The 10,606-nt window shown below is 44.7% G+C and overlaps 1 protein-coding gene across 1 annotated transcript in view; it reads right to left on the bottom strand.

Annotated features, from left to right (window-relative positions):
* LOC306933646 (protein FAM219A-like) overlaps positions 1-10,606 on the bottom strand; it is a gene marked incomplete at both ends in the record, with an annotated part of 16,259 nt that overhangs the window by 5,025 nt on the left and 628 nt on the right. The gene's annotated exons all lie outside the window — the stretch shown is intronic.

The following is a 10,606-nucleotide window of genomic DNA, read 5'->3' as shown; positions in this document are numbered from 1 at the left end:
GGGGTTTAACACAGAGCGCTCGTTCATGAATCGATTCAGGCGCGTTCATAGAGTTAATACTCTATGATACATTACAATACATTTTGGGCACCAACCTGCTCATCTGGAGCAATTACAGGTTCAGAGTCTTGCTCAATGACACTTCAACACTAACTCTGGGGTAGCCCGGGATCGAACTGGGCACCTCACGGTTCCCATCCAGCCGCTCTACCGGCCACTCTACCCCTGAGCCAATGCAGCCGCTTGAAATGAATAGCTGGGGGCGGCGTAGTCCACCTCTAGTTTATATATAACTCTATTATGCATATGTCTTCCTTCTTCCAGGCCTCTTCCGACTTCCTTCACAGGTGTTACCGATGATACTAATGAAGACTCTGTTCCATTCTGGTCAAACCGAGTCAGGGTGCTGCTATTGTGCATGTTGGCTCACTGGAAACACTCTGCTACACCAGTGGGTCTCAAGGTGTCCTTCAGTGGGTTCCAAATGGCCCAGTACGGGTGTGTACACATGGAACCAAATGGACCTGCACGCCTCCATTTGGTTCCATATGTACACTAGTATCATCGGTAACACCTGTGAAGGAAGTAAGGAATGTGCCCGGAACTAGTTATTTCCAAAACCACTGAGTTTTAAGCCTGGTGAATCGTGACATCTGATTCTGTTCATGAACAGTTTAGGAAAACACAAAAGTATTGATATTTTAGAAGATTTCGGGAAACTCTTTGAATATTGTTGTAATCTAAATACGGGACCCTCGTCTGGGTTGACAGACAGGTAGTGTGTGCAGGCTGGGTGGTGTGTGACAATCCTGTTGAAGTATTACTTTGGTACGGCGACTGCGGCGGCGGCCGGCGGGTACCCGGGAGAACAAATTAACGAGACACGAGACAGTATCACGCTAAGGTTCACAAAGTTTATTACACAAACATGAAACATATATAGTGCTGGATCATAATGACGTAACAATAAGATATGAGACAGAAGAACGTGCCTACTGCAGCAAGGCTGACCTTGCTGTCGCCTAGATGTCTCTCGTAGCCTATCTATAAAGAATGCTACAGTACCGGCAGTACACAATACATATCAAGTACACTGTATCTCAGGTTCAAGTACATAGACTAAGATGTACTGTGCATGGGCTAATATCACAACAAATATTAGCAATGCATTGATATTAAAACAAAAAATGTACACAGTAATTCGTACTTTGGAATACTTGGCCTATATGTAAAAATATACACAATCAGATTAGTTCTCTCCGTGTGTGTGTGTGTGTGTGTGTGTGTGTGTGTGTGTGTGTGTGTGTGTGTGTGTGTGTGTGTGTGTGTGTGTGTGTGTGTGTGTGTGTGTGTGTGTGTGTGTGTGTGTGCGTGCGTGCGTGCGTGCGTGCGTGCGGAGGGGGGTCTGAGGGGGCGGGGCCACAGGTTTCCTGTGTTTCCATGTAAGGCATCGTCACCCAGACAAGTATTTGTGGAATGTTTGTTGTTTTTTTGTCTCCTTTTTTTTACAGTAAAACTCTGGAAACCCCCCAACTACACACACACACACACACACACACACACACACACACACACACACACACACACACACACACACACAAGATGTGCGTGCCTGCGTGTTTCAGAGACAGACAAAGAGAGAGAGAGAGAGAGAGATAGAGAGAGTGTGTTTCTCAGTGTATAATTCTCAGATAAATATATAGTTAAAATAAATGGAGTTTAGATAAATCTATTTGTTCTAATAGAGCTTGTGTCTCACAGTGTTGTTGTTATCAAGCTACAAGTTTAACTGCATTTGAACCAATGAGATCCTGAGGAATCTGCATCTTCAACAACTCCACTGTCTGGCACGCACACGCAAAGACACGCACGCACGCACACAGGCACACAGGCACACACGCACACACGCACACACACACACACACACACACACACACACACACACACACACACACACACACACACACACACACAGTATGTAAATGAACCGTAGAGAATTTCATCCTTCTGTGAAGTGTGGGAGAACTGCGACCCTTGACCCTTTAGCAAACACATATTTAAGGCAGGCAGAACCCACATGCTAACGCCAGCGGATGATAACGCTCAGTCCCTCTGCCTTCCAAACGAGCCGTAGAACCTCGCTAAGCTCGTTAAGACTAGACGATACAACGAGCGGTTCTCAAACATTCTCATGACAAAGACCTCCAGATTGATTGATAGATTGAATACTTTACTGACAGTTTGAAAACGTATGGCAATCAAGGTCCTGACTCATGGATTCCCATTGTGTGCCATTGTACTGAATTAATCATCAGTCCGACACGCAATAGTCCGTCACCCAAACCCTAACCTTACCCTAACCGCACACGGAAGCCACGGGGAGTCCCACGCATGTGTCTTAATGTCAGAACCACGGGTTAGTATTAACCAGCAACGTATATCGGACTGTTGGTACCGTGGTACGTCGCACTAAAGTCTGTCCCCCGGAGCGTGTCCACTGGCAGGTGGCAGCACAAAATGCAGTTCCCCCCGTGTTTGTGCCAAATCTAAGGGGAACAAGGTCAGATGATCTCCCTCTGGTGTTATGCCCATGGGCATAACTCTCTTACACTGGAGAAGTAGTTTGATAGTTAACTGGGCCAGATGTATACCCAAATCCAAAAGATTTTGTGCCAAGAAGGGACCCCCGTAAGAGAAGGGTGTGGTTGTTAGATTAACTTCTACAAGGTGGAGAGAGACCTATACTGTATGTTTGTAGTCATTCCTCTCATTGGGTTCATGTTCTGTGAAATAAATGACTGACATGGTTTAGGGTTGGATCCCCCTCAAGCAAGGACCCCTGGGGGTCCTTGGACCACACTTTGAGAACATGTCCGAAAGAGTGCTTTCAGCCTGTAGATACAGTTTTATTATGATTCCAGTTCCATAGATGGCTTTCTTGTGTACAAACATTGAGACTGCACGCGCAGGTGCCGGTTTCACGTAATCAATTCCCAACAGATCCACAAACCTGTTGTTTTGGGGAGCGCTGGTTTCAGTCCAGTCAGCCTCCTCTTGTGTGTTGACTGCATGGTGTGAGACTCAGAGACGCACCCTAGTGAGACAGATATATACTTCAACCCGCCGTCAGTATTGCATGCTGAGAACAGCTGACATACAAGCTCACATCGCGTTGCGAACGCGGCCGGTGTGAGCTTGGTCGTATGCTGTTCTCGGCCGCTCTCTGCGTGCAACGGTGCATGGCGGAGCATAAATTAGGTTTGAGGGGGCTACAACTGTGCGATCAAGCAGCTGTGATCATAGGAAATGCTCCCTCTGCGACTGGAGGTGGAGTTTGGGGGGCAAATGCTTTGAGAATCGCTATTATTGAGGGGCGCTAGCCCCTACAGGTTTAATGTTTGTTTTTAGTTCAATGTTTGTTTTATAAACACCATTGACAATGATGAGAAATTAATGTTTGTTTTGTCCCTAACACAAACATTAAATCCCATTAACAATATAGAGAATGTAATGTTTGTTTTGACACTGTTTGTTTTACATCATCATTACATCACCTAATCATATAGCAACATGAGCAACCTCCTCGATGTTGTAAGATGATAAGAGCGCCCCTCACTTCACACGTGTGTGATTTTTGTTGGCACAACATAAACCAACATATATATTTCAAGAGCGAGAGATCACAGCAAACATCCACCCTAAACCTTCTTCTAACACACTGGGAGGAAAACAGCATCTGCAAGTTTGATGGGATGCATTTTTACCCGTTTTACATTGCATCTATTGAGCGTTCGGTTTCTTTTGTGACGTTGTCTGGAAATGCGTCTATTTCACTCCCAAACACGACTTTCCCGACCTAATTGATAAAGACCTCTTTCCCTGCCGAACACGACATTCCGAAGTTATGTTTTATTTGTAGCCGATTTTGATAACTTTTAAGACATACAACCGGAAAAAAATATCTGACGCTTGCTTCTCAGGGCTTCTGGGTAATCGAGTCACAGTGCAATCCTATGGAGAATCATGGCAGCCTCCGGGTCGCTCTGTTCTCGCTTCTTATTTTGGATGGAGGTGGTGGAATATGTCTCGACATTATGAGAAACGATCGCGCTATTTTAAGGTGGCCGATCGTGTAGTGGAGCTACGTTCACAACCCGGGGATAAAGTTCCCTGTGGCAGGGAAACAATGTTTATGATCGAAAACTTTGACGATCAGTCTTATTCACGCTGACGGTAAACGTTCTGTGTTCGACTAGTAGAGTCTGAACATTCCCATGCAGTGAGCTCATGTTCACACATCTGGGATCCATTAGTCCTGCCTTACTGGCCTACATCTGCTCATGTCGTCACCATATAGTTATTTATAAACTAGAGGGTGGACTGCTCCGCCCGCTGCTATTTATTTTAATGGAAGTTGCTCACTGGCGTTTGAAGCACCCGGAAGAACACTACTTCCTTTTTCTTGATTTGGGCACCAACATTTGGTGAACTCCAGGAACGCGCCTGAATCGATTCATAAACGTGATAACGTCTGTGTTATCTTCAGCGGTAAAGCACAGGTGTGAACGGCACTTGCACATACATCACGGTCTGTGAGTTGGCCAACCGAATTTGCATTGTGCTCAATGCGCACAAAGAAGGTAGGTTGCCTACCAATGATCCAACTGTGACACTTCACAAAGAGCAACAAGCCAATCAATGGTGCACGGTACTCTGAAGCAGGCATGGACTTGTCTGTCTGTCTGTCTGTCTGTCTGTCTGTCTGTCTGTCTGCCTGCCTGCCTGCCTGCCTGCCTGCCTGCCTGCCTGCCTGCCTGCCTGCCTGCCTGCCTGCCTATGTGTCTACCCGCCCACCCATGCGGGTGCAGCTGCTGGCTTTGATCTGCTCGACCACAACTTGTTTATTTACCAGGCTGTCACTCATAACAAACTGCACTGCACTACACCGGTGGTTCTCAAACTTCTTCATGCCAAGGACCCCTAAATTAATGTGAATTTGGTAGAAAAGATTTTGTGCTAAGGACCCCATACAACTTAATTTTTTTGTGTGTGCGTGCATGTATCATACCAGTGTTAATTTTGACAGCTAATTTTGATTTTAGTCATAGTCTTGAATAAAATTCCATTTATTTTTAGTCATATTTTTGTCATCTGGAGTGTTTTTGTTTTAGTTTATTCAAATTGATTTAGTCTATTATCATCACCTTCGATGAGGCCTTTAGGAGGGCCATTCGAGCCGCAAGCGGAGCCTGCAGTACCACCGTTGCCCAGGTGGAGCCTGCAGAACCATTGCGGCTCAAGAAACCACCACTCCTGAATGAAGTGTCTGGTGCTGGAAGTCAGGTGCAACGCACAGGTCCTGGTGGTACTCCTGGTGAGAGCAGGAGTGGACCTGGTGAGACGTAGGAGGGGCCTGGACTGGAGTCAACCCACAGAGCCTAGTCCCTCCACATGCCAGAATTGTGCCTCCCAGTCCCAGCAGTTGTTCTGGAGTGGTTCCAACGGATTGTGTGGCCCTGGTCTTTCCCTAGTGGGTCTGATTGAGGGTAGCTACTGGGACGTAAGTCGGGACTTGATCACCCCGGCTGGGTCACCCGAGTGAGGGGTAGGATGTTTGCGAGACCCGAAACCCCGCTGACCTTGGGATACATCACTGAGGATACGTCCCAGTTGCATCCAAGCAATGTTTTTTCGTTCTCATTATTTTCCCCTAATTTATTTTTTTCCTAATTCCCCTAATTTATTTGCCAATTGATTCCTCCCCATACAATTCTGTGTTGATGGGCTGCATCTGTCTGGTGTCTTGTCCGTGTTTGATGGCAAACACGGACAAGACACCAGACAGACACAAGACAGGTGTGAACTGTGAATCCAGCCTCACTGTGTTGTATCCTAGTACTGACTCACCTACCAGTGAGGAGCCCCCACCGGGAGGACGTAGTCGTAGAGCATTCGTCCTACTCCTCCTGCCCAACGCTACCCGCTGACGGGTGCCACCCCAGCCCACAGGAGTACGCACAATGACCACTAGTATCCTCGTCTGGCATCCCTCCCCTGAACGCGGGCCAATTGTGACTCCCTAGGATTTTTGTCTATTTTTAATTTTTTTTACGTTTGTTGACGAAATTGCCAGTATATATTTAGTCATAGCGTCATCTTAGCTTGTTTCTATTTAGTTTTTTATTTAGGTAGTTGTTTTCCTACAGTCCAACAGTGTGAGGTCAGTGAATAGTGAGTTAGTCACACTCATCGAAGCTGTTTATTTCATGGTGTCTACCAGTGTGTGCGTGCGTGCGTGCGTGCGTGCGTGCGTGCGTGCGTGCGTGCGTCTGTCTACCAGTGACTGAGCTCCAAACAACGTGTGAGTTATTCTTCACTCTGTTCCCATGAGTCTCCACCACTGGTCATCTGGATCCCATAGAGGCCAGCATGTCCTGCTCTTGGTTAACTCTTTGGCACCCAAAAATAGACGATCTACAGTCTCACTCAACATTGTGTGATTGTGAATCGTGTTAATCTCTTTTCCACCAACAGAACTTTGGTTGTATACAACTGGTTCCGTTCTAGACTCTTTTTTTAGTTTTTTTGTTCCAGTTCAGAACCAACTTTTAGAGTTCACTTCATTTTCAGTAGAAACACTGAACTGGTTCAATATTAGGCGGGAAAAAAGAACGGAACCCGTTCAACCCTGGTGGAAAAGTGCCGCTAGTGTAACAGAAGGTTTCCAGCTCCATCCCAGGCTCCCCCAGAGTTACAGTCCAAGTGTCCTTGAGCAAGACTCTGAACCCCTAATTGCTCCCGATGTGCAGGTTGGTTGCCTTGCATGGTTTCCTCTGCCATCTGTGTATGAATGTGTGTGAATGGGTGAATGTAAAGCGCCTTGGATAAAGGCGCTATATGATTATGAATACACCATTTATAAAAGAGAAGGTTAAAGCCTCAATCTGTGATTTCTTCTACTGTTTAGCTGTATGTATACCTGTAGAACACCAAGAACAAAGGTTTAGAATGATAATAGCTAAACTTAAAGTAGAATTCGCGATTTAGCACGGTCAGAGCTGAGGAGCGCTCGCCATGTTTTTTTTTTATTATAATTTTTTTCACCTCTACCACTGGTTAATGGATAGTTGGATACCGGTATATTATAATTTTGCATATTATGCTAAATTGCTAATTGCTTAGGAAACCGTGCACTAGTGTGTGGGTCATTTCAGATTGGGTCTGACTAAATGTTTAGGTTTTGAGATTGTCTTCGCGTTAATCCCTGTATTCCTACAGTAGTTACTGCAACACCTCTGAGGTCGTTTGCAAGGTCAAAGGTCACATAGATGGCATGTGTTGAAGGGAGGAGGCGCGCTGGAGATGAAAAGCAAACACACCCCGTTAATAACACTCTCCCAGGCGGCCTGTCTCAGCATGTAGAGCATCTGCACCCACGCCTGTTTTTACAAGGGGCAGCTTGCTGCTTCAACGTGGGGCTGTCAACAATACACATTTAAGCCGGCGATTAATTGCCACACCAATTGCGATTAACGATTTCATTGTTGTTGTTTTTTTGCGTCACAATTTGGTATTTCTGTTTGCCTTTTAGGTTTCGTAATCACAAAGTGCACATGCAGGGCAGATATGGCAAGTGTAACTTTTTCAATAAAACAAAAGTTCAATTTGATCTTTTCTAAATATATGTTCTATTGAAAGTGGACGGGTTATCTTTTCCGGAAAAATTATCTGCCATGTTATCTGCCAGATCCCCCCTCCCTGCATCTCTTATCTCCCGATTGATTGATTGATTGATTGATTGATTGATTGATTGATTGATTGTTTCGTTTGTTTGTTTGTTTGTTCATTTGTGCATTCATCCGGAACACAGATTGTGTACCGGTATGTTATATGTTATGTGTGTCGTGTATTAACCTTCCGTGAGCCACAGTAAAAGTTTCATCCTGGCTATTAGCATAGCGTTGCTAAAGCAAAGGGTTCATCCTGACAATGATTGATGTAAATTAAACATGGATGGAGCGTATTGTTTGTTTTGTAATGATCACTACCGGCAACCATGTGTCATTATGTCTGTCTGTGATCTGTTCTTTAGTTCTCTCTTTCCTTCCTTCCTTCATTGTCTGTCTGTCTCTCTGTCTCTGTCTCTGTCTCTGTCTCTGTCTCTGTCTCTCTCTCTCTCTCTCTCTCTCTCTCTCTCTCTGTCTCTCTCTCTCTCTCTCTCTCTCTCTCTGCATGTAGCAGCTGGTAGAAGTCAGGTTGGGTTTGTTTCTGCCATGACGTAATGAACGCACGCACGCACGCACGCACGCACGCACGCACGCACGCACGCACGCACGCACGCACGCACGCACGCATACACAGAAGCTCTATTGTTGCTAAAGGCTTAAAGTTCATGTGCGTTCTCTCCGCTGACAGATGTGGAAAAGTTAGCACCATGTCCATCAGCAGTGGCCTCACACCCTGGGTGTAGAGCGCTGGTTCTCAAACTGTGGGTCAGGACCCCCAGGGGGGTCCACTTCACATAGTCACTAAAGGTGACTTGATGAGGGTTGCGACCTGCATGTTGCTGATGTGCATGCTGCTCACGACCTGCATGTTGCTGATGTGCATGCTGCTCACGCACGTTTACGTACACTGTTGCAAATATATCTGATTATGAATGCTAGACATTTACAATGTTAATATATTATATTATGCCACAAGCGCTAAAACTGTATACATGGACTAGTAGTTAAATATCATAAGTTGTTTTATATCTGTTGTCCTTCCTATACTGTTCATGGCAATGTTACAACTGGTGATTACAATTATTTGTCAGTAAATAATTCACAAGCGAATGAGAACGAAACAGCTGGGGGCGCCCGCTGGCCAAGTGGTCAGGCGCATGCCACATATAGGCTCTGGCCTGACAGCGCGTTGCGTGTTAGAGTCCCGCTCATGACGACCTTTGCTGCATGTCTCTCCCCTTCTTCAAAAACAAATATTAAAAAAAAAGAAAAGAAAAAAAAGACTCCCATTGGCTTAGAAGGCAGCCAATCGTGACTAGGTTGCTAGTAAGGTCGCTATGAGTCTGCCAGTCATTACTAGGTTGTGTTTAGAGTCGTCTTTACGGTTGTCAGTAGTGGTGTTGCGTGCAAATGTAGGCCAGGCTGCTTCGCACCTGGCAAAAAGGATGATATATAAACTTCAAAAAGTGATATCTGTCAGATGAAAATAGTTGTAGAATGTAGTTTGTCGTAGTTTAGAATGTCCCACACTGCTCAGTGTGTGTGTGTGTGTGTGTGTGTGTGTGTGTGTGTGTGTGTGTGTGTGTGTGTGTGTGTGTGTGTGTGTGTGTGTGTGTGTGTGTGTGTGTGTGTGTGTGTGTGTGTGTGTGTGTGTGTGTGTGTGTGTGGTGACGGATATTGATTCACTTTTGCCATACACTCTATTGTGTGAGAATAATACACACAAATGCATCCACGCACGCACGCACGCACGCACGCACGCACGCACGCACGCACGCACGCACGCACGCACGCACGCATGCACGCACACAAGGAACATTATGTTCTGTTCTGTGGTCATTTGTCATTTCTGAATCCAAACTCACTTCTCTCCCTGCGAGCAAACTGCTGAATATTTCCACTCTTGCTCTCTGTCTCTCTCTGTTTCTCTCCACGTGCACGCACGCACGCACGCACGCACGCACGCACGCACGCCCGCACGCACGCACGCACCATTTTTTCCCATCTCTCCTGTTCTGTCTTCATCACGCCAACCCTGCATTCCAGAGAGCTGTATTCACAGTGACTGTATGCCAGTGGTGTACAGTAACTAGTGACTGTATGCCAGTGGTGTACAGTAACTATTATGTTTACTTAAGTACAATTTTGAGGTATTTGTAGTTTTGTACTTTATGTGAGTATTTCCAACACTTTTACTTCTACTCCACTACATCTCTGAGGAAAGTATTGTACTTTTACTTTGAAAACCTTAGTTACTAGTTACCTTTTAGTTTTTACATTTAGATTTGTATTACAAAACATACATTAACCACTTACGGTCTATATATATTTCGGCTATTTGAAAACAGCTTGTAGATATTTATACATTTAAAAAAGTTGAAATGAGACATTGGGACATTCTACATAATGAGTTACGTTTTGATACGAATACTTTTGGAATTGTACTCAAGTAAACTTTGAATTCTGGACTTTTACTTGTAACAGAGTACTGGTATTTCTATATTGAAGTATACTTTTACAAAGTATACTTTTACAAAGTATACTAAAAAAGTATACTAAAAAGTAAAAAGTGGGATACAGGTACTTTTTCCACCACTGCCCACAGACAATATCCATTCAGAATTTAATTATTCCAACTAGAGATTCCAACTTAACTGTTTACATGAACGCTAAATAACAGCAATCCTTGTTTACGTTGTTTACTTGCCTCAAAGCAGTGAATTGGAAAATTGCTTTTGACATTTGGCACCAGTGTTTATTTTGACGGCATATTTAGATGTAGTTTTAAAGTCACAGTCTTTGGAATACAATTCCATTTAGTTTTTATCATATTTTAGTCATCTGAAATGTTTTAGTTTTAGTCTAGTTTTAGTTGAAAG

This window comes from Electrona antarctica (assembly GCF_951216825.1).
Source record: "Electrona antarctica genome assembly, chromosome: 12".
Taxonomy (NCBI): domain Eukaryota; kingdom Metazoa; phylum Chordata; class Actinopteri; order Myctophiformes; family Myctophidae; genus Electrona; species Electrona antarctica.
This window is presented reverse-complemented; position numbering and strand designations above follow the sequence as displayed.